This window comes from Pinus tabuliformis, chromosome 3_2 (assembly GCF_031772625.1).
Source record: "Pinus tabuliformis cultivar Carrire ecotype Pingquan chromosome 3_2, CPIR1, whole genome shotgun sequence".
NCBI classification, from domain to species: domain Eukaryota; kingdom Viridiplantae; phylum Streptophyta; class Pinopsida; order Pinales; family Pinaceae; genus Pinus; species Pinus tabuliformis.
Window position 1 is genome coordinate 161,568,693 of NC_142302.1, and position 15,112 is coordinate 161,583,804.

Below are 15,112 nucleotides of genomic sequence, written 5' to 3' on the forward strand. Positions count from 1 at the left end.
ATTCACCCCCCCCCTCTCAGTATTATTTCCAACAATTGGTATCAGAGCAGGTCCTTTGATAGAAGCTTGATCGCTTGAAGGAGATCCGTGGAAGAATGGGAAAGAAGCTTAAGAAGAAAGCTAATAAGAAAAAGAAGTCATCTCAGAAGAACTATGACAGTGGAAGAATCGATTGGGGATTAGGCATAAGAAGCTCTTCAGATTCAGAATCAGATTCAGAGTCATTATCAGGTATGAATGTGTTATCCTCTGATGTTCCAGCTATATTTCCTTGTGAAAGAGATGAAAGTGATAGCGAAACTACTGAATTTGCTCTTATGGGTGAACAAGAAAGACATCAAATAGAGGCAGAATTTAAAAGGCTGACAGACAAAATTAGAGATCAACAAGATCTATTAAACAAAAAGGAATGTGATTTCAAAGAAGAAGCTACCAAACTAAGGGCACAACTAGAAGAAGGAAACAAGGTAAGAAAGCTACTCAAGGACAAGGAAGACCAATGTCAAAAATTGCAGCATGAAATGACATCATTAAGAAAAGAAGTCAACGAAAGAAGCACAACCATCAAGAAACTCAAAGATAGATCCAGCTACTATGAAAATCTTGAAGCTACAATCCTCTCACTAAAAGAAGATCTTGAAGAATCAAAGAAGCAGAATACAGATCTACTCCAAGCTATTGCAAAACAAGAAAACGAAGTCACCAGCTTAAAATCTCAACTGGAATGTGCCTTCCGAGTTCGTCAAATGCAGCAGGATCTGTATGAAGAACAAGAAAAAGAAATTCTCAAACTAAGGGAACAAATGGAAGAAGGAAGGAAAGCTGAAGAAGTTTTGAAAAAGAAATCTCTTGAAAAGGAAGAACAGCTTCAGGTTGAGGTAAATATCTTGAAAGGTAAACTAGAAGAAAAGGATAAGCTTTTACGATTTCAAGATAGCTCTAAAGTATTGGATGATATTCTTAGTAGTCAAAGGTCCCCTGCTATAAAGACTGGTCTTGGTTTCCATGAATCTGTTGAAGGTGAATCTAGTTCACTAGGTGAGGCAAGAAACTCTAAAAGGAAATCTAAAGTGATCAACGAAGAAGTGAAAGATCAATCTCATCATCAACCAAGGAAAGAGATTCCTCAAAGAAAATCCTTTACTCCTCCTATGAATAATGTTGAATGTTATGTATGTCATAATCTTGGACATGTTGCAGCTAGATGTAGAAGAAGAAGAGTTCAAGACCATTATGCAGAAAGGTCATCTCAATCAAGGTACTTTTATGGATATTGCTTTGCTTGCAATATGTTTGGTCACAAAGCTACTGATTGTTACAGGAGGAATATGAAACATGTAAGATGTTATGCATGTAACAAGCTTGGACATATAGCCAAGGAATGCAGGAACAAAGCTTGGGCACCATATCAAAAGGAGAAAATGTCATCATCACGCTTGAAGATATGGAGGAAAAAGGAAGTACAGTCAGAAAAGGATGGCACAGTACAATGTACAGACATACCAGAATCAGAGGAAGCTGAAAGTACAGGACGCAGTGCAGTAACAGGAGACCTGCGTGCGGACGCAGGCCAGACCAAGTCCAGGTGCGTCCAGGACGCAGCTCAGTAACTGAAGATCTGCGTGGGGACGCAGAGCGACTGAGGATAAGGTGCGTCCCTGAAGCAAAAGGACGCGGCGCAATAGTAATTTTGGGTGCGTCCCTGAGTAAAAGTACGCGGCGCGATAGTGTTTTTGGGTGCGTCCCTGCAGCAACAGGATGCAGCGCAGCAGAAGATGAAGTGCGTACCTGTCTCAAAGCATTTATTGGCTGATTCTTCTTGATATGCATGATCAGATTTAACAGATAGCACTGGTTCAGGGGGAGCATATGTCCTGAATGCATTGTTGGCATTATGGTCCTTGGTGACAATGCTTATGACTCATCTTGCTATGGTTATGAGTTGATCACATGATCAGATTTATGGTTGATTCTCTAATGATGCTTGCATGGAGTCTTTATTTTCCTTGGCACATACATAGATGAGGTTGGCTGATTTCATGGATGATTATTCAAAGTCGCATTGTTGAAGACATGACGATGATGAGTCACTCATATGCAGCTGTTGACATGTGCATGATGCATGATTTCTTTCTTGGCACAAATGGATGAGGATTGTTGGCTAGATACAGGGATGATTATTCATACATATGTTGATTGATGTTGATACTCTCATTTGATGACACTTGATTCATATAGATCTGGATGGTTGTGAGTTGATGTTGACAGATACTATGGAGCAGATTATACAGTTTTGTTGATGATGTTTGTCATTTGAAAGGTCATAGCAAAACTCATGTTGTAATGGTCTATTGTAGTCATCTCTTCAGGTCATGTAACGGCCTTTGTCCCCCCCACTATGCATGGGATGAAGATGTAATGTATTTGGTTTTCATATTTCTGATGTATTCCCACTTGGTTGGATGGATGATCCTTATTGTGATGGGTGATGGATGTATGTATTGAGTCTTTTGGTGATAGGAAGGTCATTTATGATATATAGAGTCATGTTCTTCTTGTAGAACATCTTTTTGCAGACCTTGCTTATAGTCAGGGGGAGTTTGAGCATGAACAAGCACTATACAGCAGAGCAGACATCTCAGCTTGTTCTCAGAAAGACCATTATCAAATTGGAGCACCATGACATATACAAAGGGGGAGCTCATTCAGAGACTTCAACAGATCTGGTTCATAGTCAAAGGGAGCATGTTCTTAGGGGGAGCATACCCCTTTGCCCTTGATGTCAAAGGGGGAGAGTGATTCGGTGTTGTTGCCATCAAGTCCAAAGGGGGAGATTGTTGGCATTATGATGCATATGTTGTACTTGATGGCAACACTCTCATAGAAGATCATCTCACTTATATACATTCAGATGAATCTACAGAAGAGATATCAGATGTGACATATTACAGGATAGCTCAAAGGAATCAAATGGCAAGCTCTTTGTAAGCAGAGGTTCAAATATTGTTGAAATTATGAAGGACGCAGGTACACCTTACAGAAAGTGCGTCCCCGCAGGTAATCCATGCAGAACCCGCGTCCAGAGACGCAGGCCAGCTGTTTAGGGGGTGCGTCCACCCAGTGCACACATATCAAGGCAGAGGAAAGCACGTGGGGGTTTCTTGTGTGGTATCTAGCCGACGGTTTTGCGTTTCTATGGTGTCGGCTCGTGGTATTGTTCCATGTTTTGGGGAGAAGCTTGCCTATATAAAGCAAAGGAGTTCATTTGGATTATGTACCATCTTTGTTGAATATCTTTTGGTGAGATCTAGTCCAGATCTATGAAGGCGAATCTTCTAATGGACTATGATCGCTATGGCGCACGATCAGATCTGTAGATCTGACTGTTTGGGTTAGTCTTGAAGTCTTAATATCTTTCATATCTAAAGAGACGCAGGTGCAGTAAGGGTTCGGATGCGTCCGGGACGCAGGAACGAACCGGTTCAGGTGCGCCGGACGCAGGCGCAGAAGGGTTCAGGTGCGCCGAGACGCAGGCAGTTCAAAAGACTCAGAGCGAGGGACGCAGGCTAGCAGTTGAGCAGAGTGCGTCCGGGACGCGGGCTAGCAGTTGAACAGGGTGCGTCCAGGGACTCAGGCCAGCAGTTGAGCAGGGTGAGTCCGGGACTCAGGCTAGCAGTTGAGCAGGGTGAGTCCGGACTCAGGCTAGCAGTTGAGCAGGGTGCTTCCTTCCCTTAAAATCTTTGTTTATCATTGTTGTGTTCTGGGTTTGGTCCTATTATTGTTGATCTAGTTACTTCAGTTGATTGGGTGTTTCAGAAGGTTGTTTGAGCTTCAATGTTGTTGTTGGGTCCAGTATGAAATTTGGATAAAATGTGGCCTTTCAGTTTATGGGTTGTGCTTCAGTGTATCCAGTATGAAAATTGATGAAACGTGGTACTTGAAGGAGAGAAGATTGTAGGCAGGCACCTACGTACTGGTATCTAAGCTAGTACAAGAGCTAAAGGAAATCTTTGGAGCATTGCAGCAGGTAGTAGCCTGCGTACTAGTAAATGGATCGGCTAGTACAAGAGCAAAGGGGGTTGTAGCTCCCGTACTGGTATAAGGCTGCACCAGTACAAATATTGTAAAAGAATTTTCTTATTAAGAAGAAGATTGAGATGACTTGCAGCAGGTGGTTTTTCTCCCGCATTGGGTTTCCACCTTACATCATTGTGTTCATGTGTGTGCCTTATGTGTGATGATCTACTTTATGTTACTGCATCTGTTAACTGATAATATGGTTGATAATGTTCTAATGCACTCATTGAAGATCGATTAACTTAATCATAAGAAGTTGTGGAAGTAGCATATATGAATCTGATTATGGAAATGAAAAAGTTTTATTAATATGATAATACTGATTCACCCCCCCCCTCTCAGTATTATTTCCAACAATTGGTATCAGAGCAGGTCCTTTGATAGAAGCTTGATCGCTTGAAGGAGATCCGTGGAAGAATGGGAAAGAAGCTTAAGAAGAAAGCTAATAAGAAAAAGAAGTCATCTCAGAAGAACTATGACAGTGGAAGAATCGATTGGGGATTAGGCATAAGAAGCTCTTCAGATTCAGAATCAGATTCAGAGTCATTATCAGGTATGAATGTGTTATCCTCTGATGTTCCAGCTATATTTCCTTGTGAAAGAGATGAAAGTGATAGCGAAACTACTGAATTTGCTCTTATGGGTGAACAAGAAAGACATCAAATAGAGGCAGAATTTAAAAGGCTGACAGACAAAATTAGAGATCAACAAGATCTATTAACAAAAAGGAATGTGATTTCAAAGAAGAAGCTACCAAACTAAGGGCACAACTAGAAGAAGGAAACAAGGTAAGAAAGCTACTCAAGGACAAGGAAGACCAATGTCAAAAATTGCAGCATGAAATGACATCATTAAGAAAAGAAGTCAACGAAAGAAGCACAACCATCAAGAAACTCAAAGATAGATCCAGCTACTATGAAAATCTTGAAGCTACAATCCTCTCACTAAAAAAGATCTTGAAGAATCAAAGAAGCAGAATACAGATCTACTCCAAGCTATTGCAAAACAAGAAAACGAAGTCACCAGCTTAAAATCTCAACTGGAATGTGCCTTCCGAGTTCGTCAAATGCAGCAGGATCTGTATGAAGAACAAGAAAAAGAAATTCTCAAACTAAGGGAACAAATGGAAGAAGGAAGGAAAGCTGAAGAAGTTTTGAAAAAGAAATCTCTTGAAAAGGAAGAACAGCTTCAGGTTGAGGTAAATATCTTGAAAGGTAAACTAGAAGAAAAGGATAAGCTTTTACGATTTCAAGATAGCTCTAAAGTATTGGATGATATTCTTAGTAGTCAAAGGTCCCCTGCTATAAAGACTGGTCTTGGTTTCCATGAATCTGTTGAAGGTGAATCTAGTTCACTAGGTGAGGCAAGAAACTCTAAAAGGAAATCTAAAGTGATCAACGAAGAAGTGAAAGATCAATCTCATCATCAACCAAGGAAAGAGATTCCTCAAAGAAAATCCTTTACTCCTCCTATGAATAATGTTGAATGTTATGTATGTCATAATCTTGGACATGTTGCAGCTAGATGTAGAAGAAGAAGAGTTCAAGACCATTATGCAGAAAGGTCATCTCAATCAAGGTACTTTTATGGATATTGCTTTGCTTGCAATATGTTTGGTCACAAAGCTACTGATTGTTACAGGAGGAATATGAAACATGTAAGATGTTATGCATGTAACAAGCTTGGACATATAGCCAAGGAATGCAGGAACAAAGCTTGGGCACCATATCAAAAGGAGAAAATGTCATCATCACGCTTGAAGATATGGAGGAAAAAGGAAGTACAGTCAGAAAAGGATGGCACAGTACAATGTACAGACATACCAGAATCAGAGGAAGCTGAAAGTACAGGACGCAGTGCAGTAACAGGAGACCTGCGTGCGGACGCAGGCCAGACCAAGTCCAGGTGCGTCCAGGACGCAGCTCAGTAACTGAAGATCTGCGTGGGGACGCAGAGCGACTGAGGATAAGGTGCGTCCCTGAAGCAAAAGGACGCGGCGCAATAGTAATTTTGGGTGCGTCCCTGAGTAAAAGTACGCGGCGCGATAGTGTTTTTGGGTGCGTCCCTGCAGCAACAGGATGCAGCGCAGCAGAAGATGAAGTGCGTACCTGTCTCAAAGCATTTATTGGCTGATTCTTCTTGATATGCATGATCAGATTTAACAGATAGCACTGGTTCAGGGGGAGCATATGTCCTGAATGCATTGTTGGCATTATGGTCCTTGGTGACAATGCTTATGACTCATCTTGCTATGGTTATGAGTTGATCACATGATCAGATTTATGGTTGATTCTCTAATGATGCTTGCATGGAGTCTTTATTTTCCTTGGCACATACATAGATGAGGTTGGCTGATTTCATGGATGATTATTCAAAGTCGCATTGTTGAAGACATGACGATGATGAGTCACTCATATGCAGCTGTTGACATGTGCATGATGCATGATTTCTTTCTTGGCACAAATGGATGAGGATTGTTGGCTAGATACAGGGATGATTATTCATACATATGTTGATTGATGTTGATACTCTCATTTGATGACACTTGATTCATATAGATCTGGATGGTTGTGAGTTGATGTTGACAGATACTATGGAGCAGATTATACAGTTTTGTTGATGATGTTTGTCATTTGAAAGGTCATAGCAAAACTCATGTTGTAATGGTCTATTGTAGTCATCTCTTCAGGTCATGTAACGGCCTTTGTCCCCCCCACTATGCATGGGATGAAGATGTAATGTATTTGGTTTTCATATTTCTGATGTATTCCCACTTGGTTGGATGGATGATCCTTATTGTGATGGGTGATGGATGTATGTATTGAGTCTTTTGGTGATAGGAAGGTCATTTATGATATATAGAGTCATGTTCTTCTTGTAGAACATCTTTTTGCAGACCTTGCTTATAGTCAGGGGGAGTTTGAGCATGAACAAGCACTATACAGCAGAGCAGACATCTCAGCTTGTTCTCAGAAAGACCATTATCAAATTGGAGCACCATGACATATACAAAGGGGGAGCTCATTCAGAGACTTCAACAGATCTGGTTCATAGTCAAAGGGAGCATGTTCTTAGGGGGAGCATACCCCTTTGCCCTTGATGTCAAAGGGGGAGAGTGATTCGGTGTTGTTGCCATCAAGTCCAAAGGGGGAGATTGTTGGCATTATGATGCATATGTTGTACTTGATGGCAACACTCTCATAGAAGATCATCTCACTTATATACATTCAGATGAATCTACAGAAGAGATATCAGATGTGACATATTACAGGATAGCTCAAAGGAATCAAATGGCAAGCTCTTTGTAAGCAGAGGTTCAAATATTGTTGAAATTATGAAGGACGCAGGTACACCTTACAGAAAGTGCGTCCCCGCAGGTAATCCATGCAGAACCCGCGTCCAGAGACGCAGGCCAGCTGTTTAGGGGGTGCGTCCACCCAGTGCACACATATCAAGGCAGAGGAAAGCACGTGGGGGTTTCTTGTGTGGTATCTAGCCGACGGTTTTGCGTTTCTATGGTGTCGGCTCGTGGTATTGTTCCATGTTTTGGGGAGAAGCTTGCCTATATAAAGCAAAGGAGTTCATTTGGATTATGTACCATCTTTGTTGAATATCTTTTGGTGAGATCTAGTCCAGATCTATGAAGGCGAATCTTCTAATGGACTATGATCGCTATGGCGCACGATCAGATCTGTAGATCTGACTGTTTGGGTTAGTCTTGAAGTCTTAATATCTTTCATATCTAAAGAGACGCAGGTGCAGTAAGGGTTCGGATGCGTCCGGGACGCAGGAACGAACCGGTTCAGGTGCGCCGGACGCAGGCGCAGAAGGGTTCAGGTGCGCCGAGACGCAGGCAGTTCAAAAGACTCAGAGCGAGGGACGCAGGCTAGCAGTTGAGCAGAGTGCGTCCGGGACGCGGGCTAGCAGTTGAACAGGGTGCGTCCAGGGACTCAGGCCAGCAGTTGAGCAGGGTGAGTCCGGGACTCAGGCTAGCAGTTGAGCAGGGTGAGTCCGGACTCAGGCTAGCAGTTGAGCAGGGTGCTTCCTTCCCTTAAAATCTTTGTTTATCATTGTTGTGTTCTGGGTTTGGTCCTATTATTGTTGATCTAGTTACTTCAGTTGATTGGGTGTTTCAGAAGGTTGTTTGAGCTTCAATGTTGTTGTTGGGTCCAGTATGAAATTTGGATAAAATGTGGCCTTTCAGTTTATGGGTTGTGCTTCAGTGTATCCAGTATGAAAATTGATGAAACGTGGTACTTGAAGGAGAGAAGATTGTAGGCAGGCACCTACGTACTGGTATCTAAGCTAGTACAAGAGCTAAAGGAAATCTTTGGAGCATTGCAGCAGGTAGTAGCCTGCGTACTAGTAAATGGATCGGCTAGTACAAGAGCAAAGGGGGTTGTAGCTCCCGTACTGGTATAAGGCTGCACCAGTACAAATATTGTAAAAGAATTTTCTTATTAAGAAGAAGATTGAGATGACTTGCAGCAGGTGGTTTTTCTCCCGCATTGGGTTTCCACCTTACATCATTGTGTTCATGTGTGTGCCTTATGTGTGATGATCTACTTTATGTTACTGCATCTGTTAACTGATAATATGGTTGATAATGTTCTAATGCACTCATTGAAGATCGATTAACTTAATCATAAGAAGTTGTGGAAGTAGCATATATGAATCTGATTATGGAAATGAAAAAGTTTTATTAATATGATAATACTGATTCACCCCCCCCCTCTCAGTATTATTTCCAACATTAACAAGTTCAACAAGGGTAAAACTCAACATATTTTTCATGTTTAGAGAGTTAGAAAAAGAGGTGAAAAAGAAAACTCCAGTTGTTCTTTTTCGTATATAGTCCCTTAGTCTGAAAAGGTAGAAAATAATACCCAAGAGAACCTCTTAGCCATGTTAGACTAAGGTATTCCTTTTTCGTAAATAGTATATCTTAGTCCAGAAAAGGGTTAAACTTATACTGAGTAGACATCTTTTCATTTACTTTAACAAGTTCGAAAAGACAAGTGCTCGACAATATTTTCATATTTTGGGAGTCTGAAAAGCATTGAAAGAGGACTCCACCTGGAGGAACGAGTGGTATAAAGGGTATAAATTGGTTGATCATGATGGAACAACTCAAAACACGTAGAGATCAAGAGGTCGGCTAATAATACCACTCATCCGCAGGCAAGGGTAAAACAACCAAGTGAAAGCATATGATCGTCCAAGAAGATGGTGACAATGGAATGAGAAAACCAAGGCTTATCTGGCAAAAACAGGTTATAAAAATGGCAATCACGCAAGATAAAATGAGAATGGTTTCATTTTTATACAATATTGAAACATGGTAAACTACGCTTCAAATTACTTCAAGACGGTTTCATTTTTTCACAAGCTTGAAACATGAGAAAAACTATGCTTGAGAGTGGTTTCATTTTTACACCAGCTTAAAACAGAGAAAAAATATGCTTGAAATAGGTTTGCATGCCCCCAACATACTAACCCAATTCGAGGCACATGCCTCCAAAGCTTCATTTCATTCACCTAAGTAGGCTACCAGTTACTAACAAGTGGATGGAATGAAATTTCATTTACAAGATCAACTAAAAGATTCAACTCAGAATTTACAAGATCTAATCAAAGACTCGAATTGGAAAGGGATATGTTTCATTTTTTAATGAGTGTGACACAGGAAAATAACTATTCTCATACACCTTGTTTCATTTTTTAACGATCTTGATACAAGAAAAGGAACTCTGCTCTAGAATCTTGTTTCTTTTTTTTAACGAGATTAACACAAGAAAAATAACTCTGATCATGACACGGTGTTTCATTTTTTAATGATCTTGACACAAGAAAAGGAACTCTGCTCTATACACCTTGTTTCATTTTTTAACGAGATTGACACAAGAAAAGGAACTATGCTCCAAGGACCTTTGATCATGACCTGCAAGAAAACATGGCTTCCAATAGGTTCTCATCAGATGGAAGAACAATGCTCTGGAAGGGATACATATCAAAGGATCCAAAGGAAAGATAAAACTCCAATTCCCCTAGAAAATGATTCACCATATAACCTAGTAGATCATATTAAGTAGACACATGCATGGAACAAGTTGCCACATAATTAATCCGTGGAGGGGGAGATACCACTTGCATATAAGGACCATTTAGGGAAGTTAGTTGATTAGGAGTCAAATTAGGACCAATGAATGAAAGATAGTCAATGATCACAATTCTTCCTTCATGCGGGAAACACATCACACAAAAGATTGAATATACAAGAGCTCCCATGACATAAACATATTCACTCCTAAGGAGTAAATTAAAATCCAAAGTGCCTTGGACTAGCATCACATCTATATAGATGGTTTTTCCTCCCAAAGTAATAGGAAACTTAGGAAGGATCCATAACAGTTGATTGATTCCTCTATTAAAAGCCAACAGATTTTGGGTAGTGGGCACAAGGTGCAGAGAACCTAAATCTTTCCAAGCAGTGGAGGATAGAATACTAACAAAATCTCCCTCATCTATGACTGTGCCATGTACGACTATATTATAAGCCTGCATTATGATCTAGAAGGGAACATGAGGAAAATGATACCTTTCCATTCAATTGCAATAAAAATAAGTGACCGTACTACTTGGAGGGGGTGTCATGGGAATAGGAGAACTCCCCCCTTGTGCTATGGGAACGGGAGAATTGTTCTCCATTGTTGTGTTAATGGGAGGATTCCCCCCCAGTTCATTGGAACCTGAAGAAATGAGAAGAACCTAAGAAGTAAGAACTTCACTCTCTACGTGAAAGGTATGATCAAATAAAGATGGAATCAAGTCAACCATTTTATCAACCAGTGGTTGTTTGGGAATAGACTCATGGGATTCACGTTCAGAGAGAGCGGGATTGATCGGGTTTGGATTTTTATCCATCACTTCATCAGCTAGTGGAGGATTATGGGAAATCCTTCGATAACCAGCCAGAAGACGAGGCTGAGAAGTTGTAAGATTTTGCAACACTTTTGAGGCTTCATTCATATAAGGACAAAGGTGAATAAGATGCTTCCATTCACATAACCTACAGGAAAATTTGACTTTAGCCTTTTTCCCATGGACCTTACTATTACTAGTTGAAGGTTTGTCACTAGCATGATCTCCAGAGGCTGATGACAAAGGCTGATGTGAGCTTGTAGACCACACTTCTAATATCTTGGGAATACCAGGATAATTTCTAAGGATGTGTTCACCCTTACATAACATGCAAGGTAATTTAACTTTGCGGGGTTGATTGGAAGGTTCCTCCATACTATTTGCATTCATAGAAATGGTTTCTTGGTTCCCCCCTGCTTATTTTGCTTCTTCTTCTTCGTCCTCTTCTTCTTCTTATTAGCTTTCTGGTTACTGGAATCAAGAATTTCACTAGGCGAGGATGAATAAATAATGGATAAAGAAGGCAAAGGATTAACTTTAGGATCGAATTGATGTTGATATTGTTCAGGTGGAGGAGAACTTGGTTGAGGAGCAGTTTGGACATTCAGAACCATAGGGGTCAAAAGAAACCAAATTGGCAAGCCAATGGTAAATCCAAGAAGGGACAACATTGCCATATAAGGAGCACCAATATTTCCAAAGGGAGGAAAATTCCTGTCAGAGGGGTTTCCTTAATTGGTGGACTCGGTAGTTGTTTCCATTAATCTCAACCTAATATCTACTAAGGAGTTTTTCCATGAAGAGGATGTTATTTCACGTTCAATTAACTGATTTTAGAAATTAAAAACACAAAAATGAAACAAAGGGGTAACTAGGCAAAAGGATTTACCAAGCAACCGTGAACTACAAAATACACCTTGGAGAACCAAGGACTTAATGTACATGTAGAAAATATCCTTGAATGTTGTGTTCAATGTATCACGATATACAAGGCGCCCGACTCGGTTACCTAAGGCGAGGATAACAACCTATGGTGGACTTCAAAAATATACTCGATGGTATGTGGAAGTGCATTCAGTAGTAGTGTTGTCTAATGTGTAACCATTCAATGAGAGCATTCCCATATACTTTAAGTGTGTGGAGTGCCATTCAATATACCTAAAGGTACATGGAGAACGATCCTATACACTCACATACGTGGAAGGGGATTTCATCCTCGGGATACAACACTGGAAAACAACGACAACTCCTACGTTTAACGACATCAGAACACGTCTCTAGCCTAGACCTCTAAATGTTTTTGTTAATTTTATAAATGCTCATTAGGTTGATTCAATCAATTTTAATGTTTATCTTCAATTAAGTTTCAGTTTTAGGGCTCACCGCAAATGTCACCTGAATATCCTAAAATGCAAACTAGCATGAGGAAATGAAATCTTTGTCATTCAATTAAAATCTATCTAAGGGAAGGGACAAAGAGTATACAACAAATAATATGTAGCAAACAATGTGAAAAGTACAATTCCATTTTAATGCAACTGTTCCAATCTTGAGGCACACACAAAACCCTAAATTTCAATGCAAATATTTTTCTTTTCAATCCTCTTAATTTTTGAAAATGAAGAAAACTAAGATGCAAAGTGTAATCATTGATTCAAACAAGCTTTTCACAATGATGACTAGAACACCAATTCATCTAAGCACTCAATGATCAAACAAAATCAGTTTGCAAATGACCTAATGATAAGAACAAAGGAAAACATAAACAAATCCTTACCAAATGCACTAAAAAACCAAATCAAACCAAATGGAAGCTTCAGAGAGACCACAAGACACTCAAAGACTCAAGGAAGAGCAAATGGAAGAAGGATGATCAGAGAGAAAATTAAGACAAAATAACAATTGTGCATGAATAGGGGTAATGCAGGTGCAAAGGAGGCACCAATGCTATGCAACACAAGCACAGAGAAGGCTCAACTGGGGTGCAATGCTCTGTCACAAGACCAAAATGTGCATTGGTCTAGGGATGCAAAGTTCCGACACAAGAATTGCAATTGAGGCCTAGTGAAAGGTCTTCCTAGGTCTGTTTGTGACTGAATAAGACAGTAAAGGTCTAAAAAACAAGTAAGACAAGCACAATGGGCAAAGAAACCACCAAGGGAATACACCGCTCCCCAACAGAGATGCCAATTATTTATGCGGAATCTAAGACTGCAAACAAAAGTATCATCCCTGGGCCTGGTGGACTAACATAGAACAACAGGAAGACAAAAAAAAATTCCTTAAAGTAAATAGATAATGAGATGAAGCCTACCTAAAATCTATCATATGTTGCTTCTTCTTTGGCTTGTATGCTCCAATCCTCACTCCGATCGCTATAATTAGAACCTACACAATCAGACAACACAAGCCAACGATCTACGAGATTTATGTAGCACCATCTAATCACTTTATTCAATATATCAACATGGTATTGAAATATATGAAACCATAACATCATATATAGGAAAACAAAGAATTCCTTGCATTAATAGAAATGGAGTGATTTACAACCAAAAATAGGTGTTGATCTTGTAAAAGAGCTCCTCCAAGTTTACTTGTCCTTTCCTTTCTACAAATTGAACTTCTAATCACCCTAATACATGGAATGATATCTCTCACATCAGTAGCATAAGGGTAGAATAACTCTCCAAAATCCATCCCCTTGTCTATGGATGGCAGTAAAGATATAGGTGAAGGAGGTAGTTCATGAACTCTTATCCTTTTACCAATCTGGGCTTGAGATCCACTCTTGATGGGAGGATGATATCAAGGGATAAGGGAAGAAAACTCCAAGGTAGGATATGATATGATTTGAGACTTTTATCTAAGGTAAATTGTTACAACAGGTCCTGGAAGCTTTTGGAAGAGGAAGCTTCAAGATTCTTTTTTGTTTTCCTGAATTCCTAGAATCAACGCACGCCTAACACTGAGCAACTTGCTAGTGATCGGAATAGGTGCGGAGTACGGCAACCTAGTAGTCAACACTGGCCAATGAGGGGCCTGGGTGAGTTGGTCCTAAAATATACTGAAATGAAGTAGTTTCAGGTAGAAACTTAGGGATATGAGAGAGGCATACTTAGGGCTTTGTGTAGGGAGGATGACAAAGTGTTCAAAGGATGTGAATGATCCTGTCTAAAGGTCTATTGACCAAATATGACAAAATGGCCTATAACACATGGTATTACAGAGGTTAAATTTGTTTCCAAGCTATTGATGTGAAGGTTAAAAAGGGTGTTTCATTTGTCAATGAGCATGCTCAATAAGAAATTAAATTTAATGATTTTCATCACCCTATAGAAAGCATTTAGATGTTAGATTCAGTTATATTAGAAATAGTAATTACTCCCACGTGCATGCAATGCATGAAGAGTTGAGTTGAGTTGAGTTAAGTCTAATTTAGTGCAAATTTGCTTTAAGTAGTTAACCATAGAAAAGACAAGTCAAGTTAGAGATTGCATGATTCCATATTTAGTAAGTGTCGTGCTTATATACCCGTGGTTGGGTCATTATAATGTGTTAAAGCTAAGAGAAGCTTCTCAAGTGGATGTATGTGAGAAAGATTAATGAATAGAATATTTTATGTGTCACAACAACTTATATTTATCTGTTTATCTCTTCCTCTAACCAACAAGTGGTATTAGAGCGAGGTTTGAAGAGCTGAGGTTGAGTTTCAAGATCTGAGGAGCCAGAAGGAGGTGGATAGCCTGCAAGGCTACCACTATATTAAGAGAGGAGAGCTAGGAGGAGTAGTAACACACCCCAAAAATTATTGTTCTTGCATATAATGGAGGAGAGGCACTCCTGCACACATGTTACACATCAAAAACTCCATATGGTTTGCATTTACATGGTGACTCCTCTTCGTGGGTCAGGTTAGTAGTAACGCGGGCCCTAGTTATAGCAAGGCATATTAGTATTTGGTGCTAACACGGAACTTCCACATCGTGATATACATTATTCATCTTGTGGCCAAATTTTTAAAACAAAAATTATTCACAAAGTTTTTAAGGTTAAATTTGGATCAAAGGTAAAGGTTATTCAAAAAGTTTATCTAAAAGGAAAAGACTAAGGG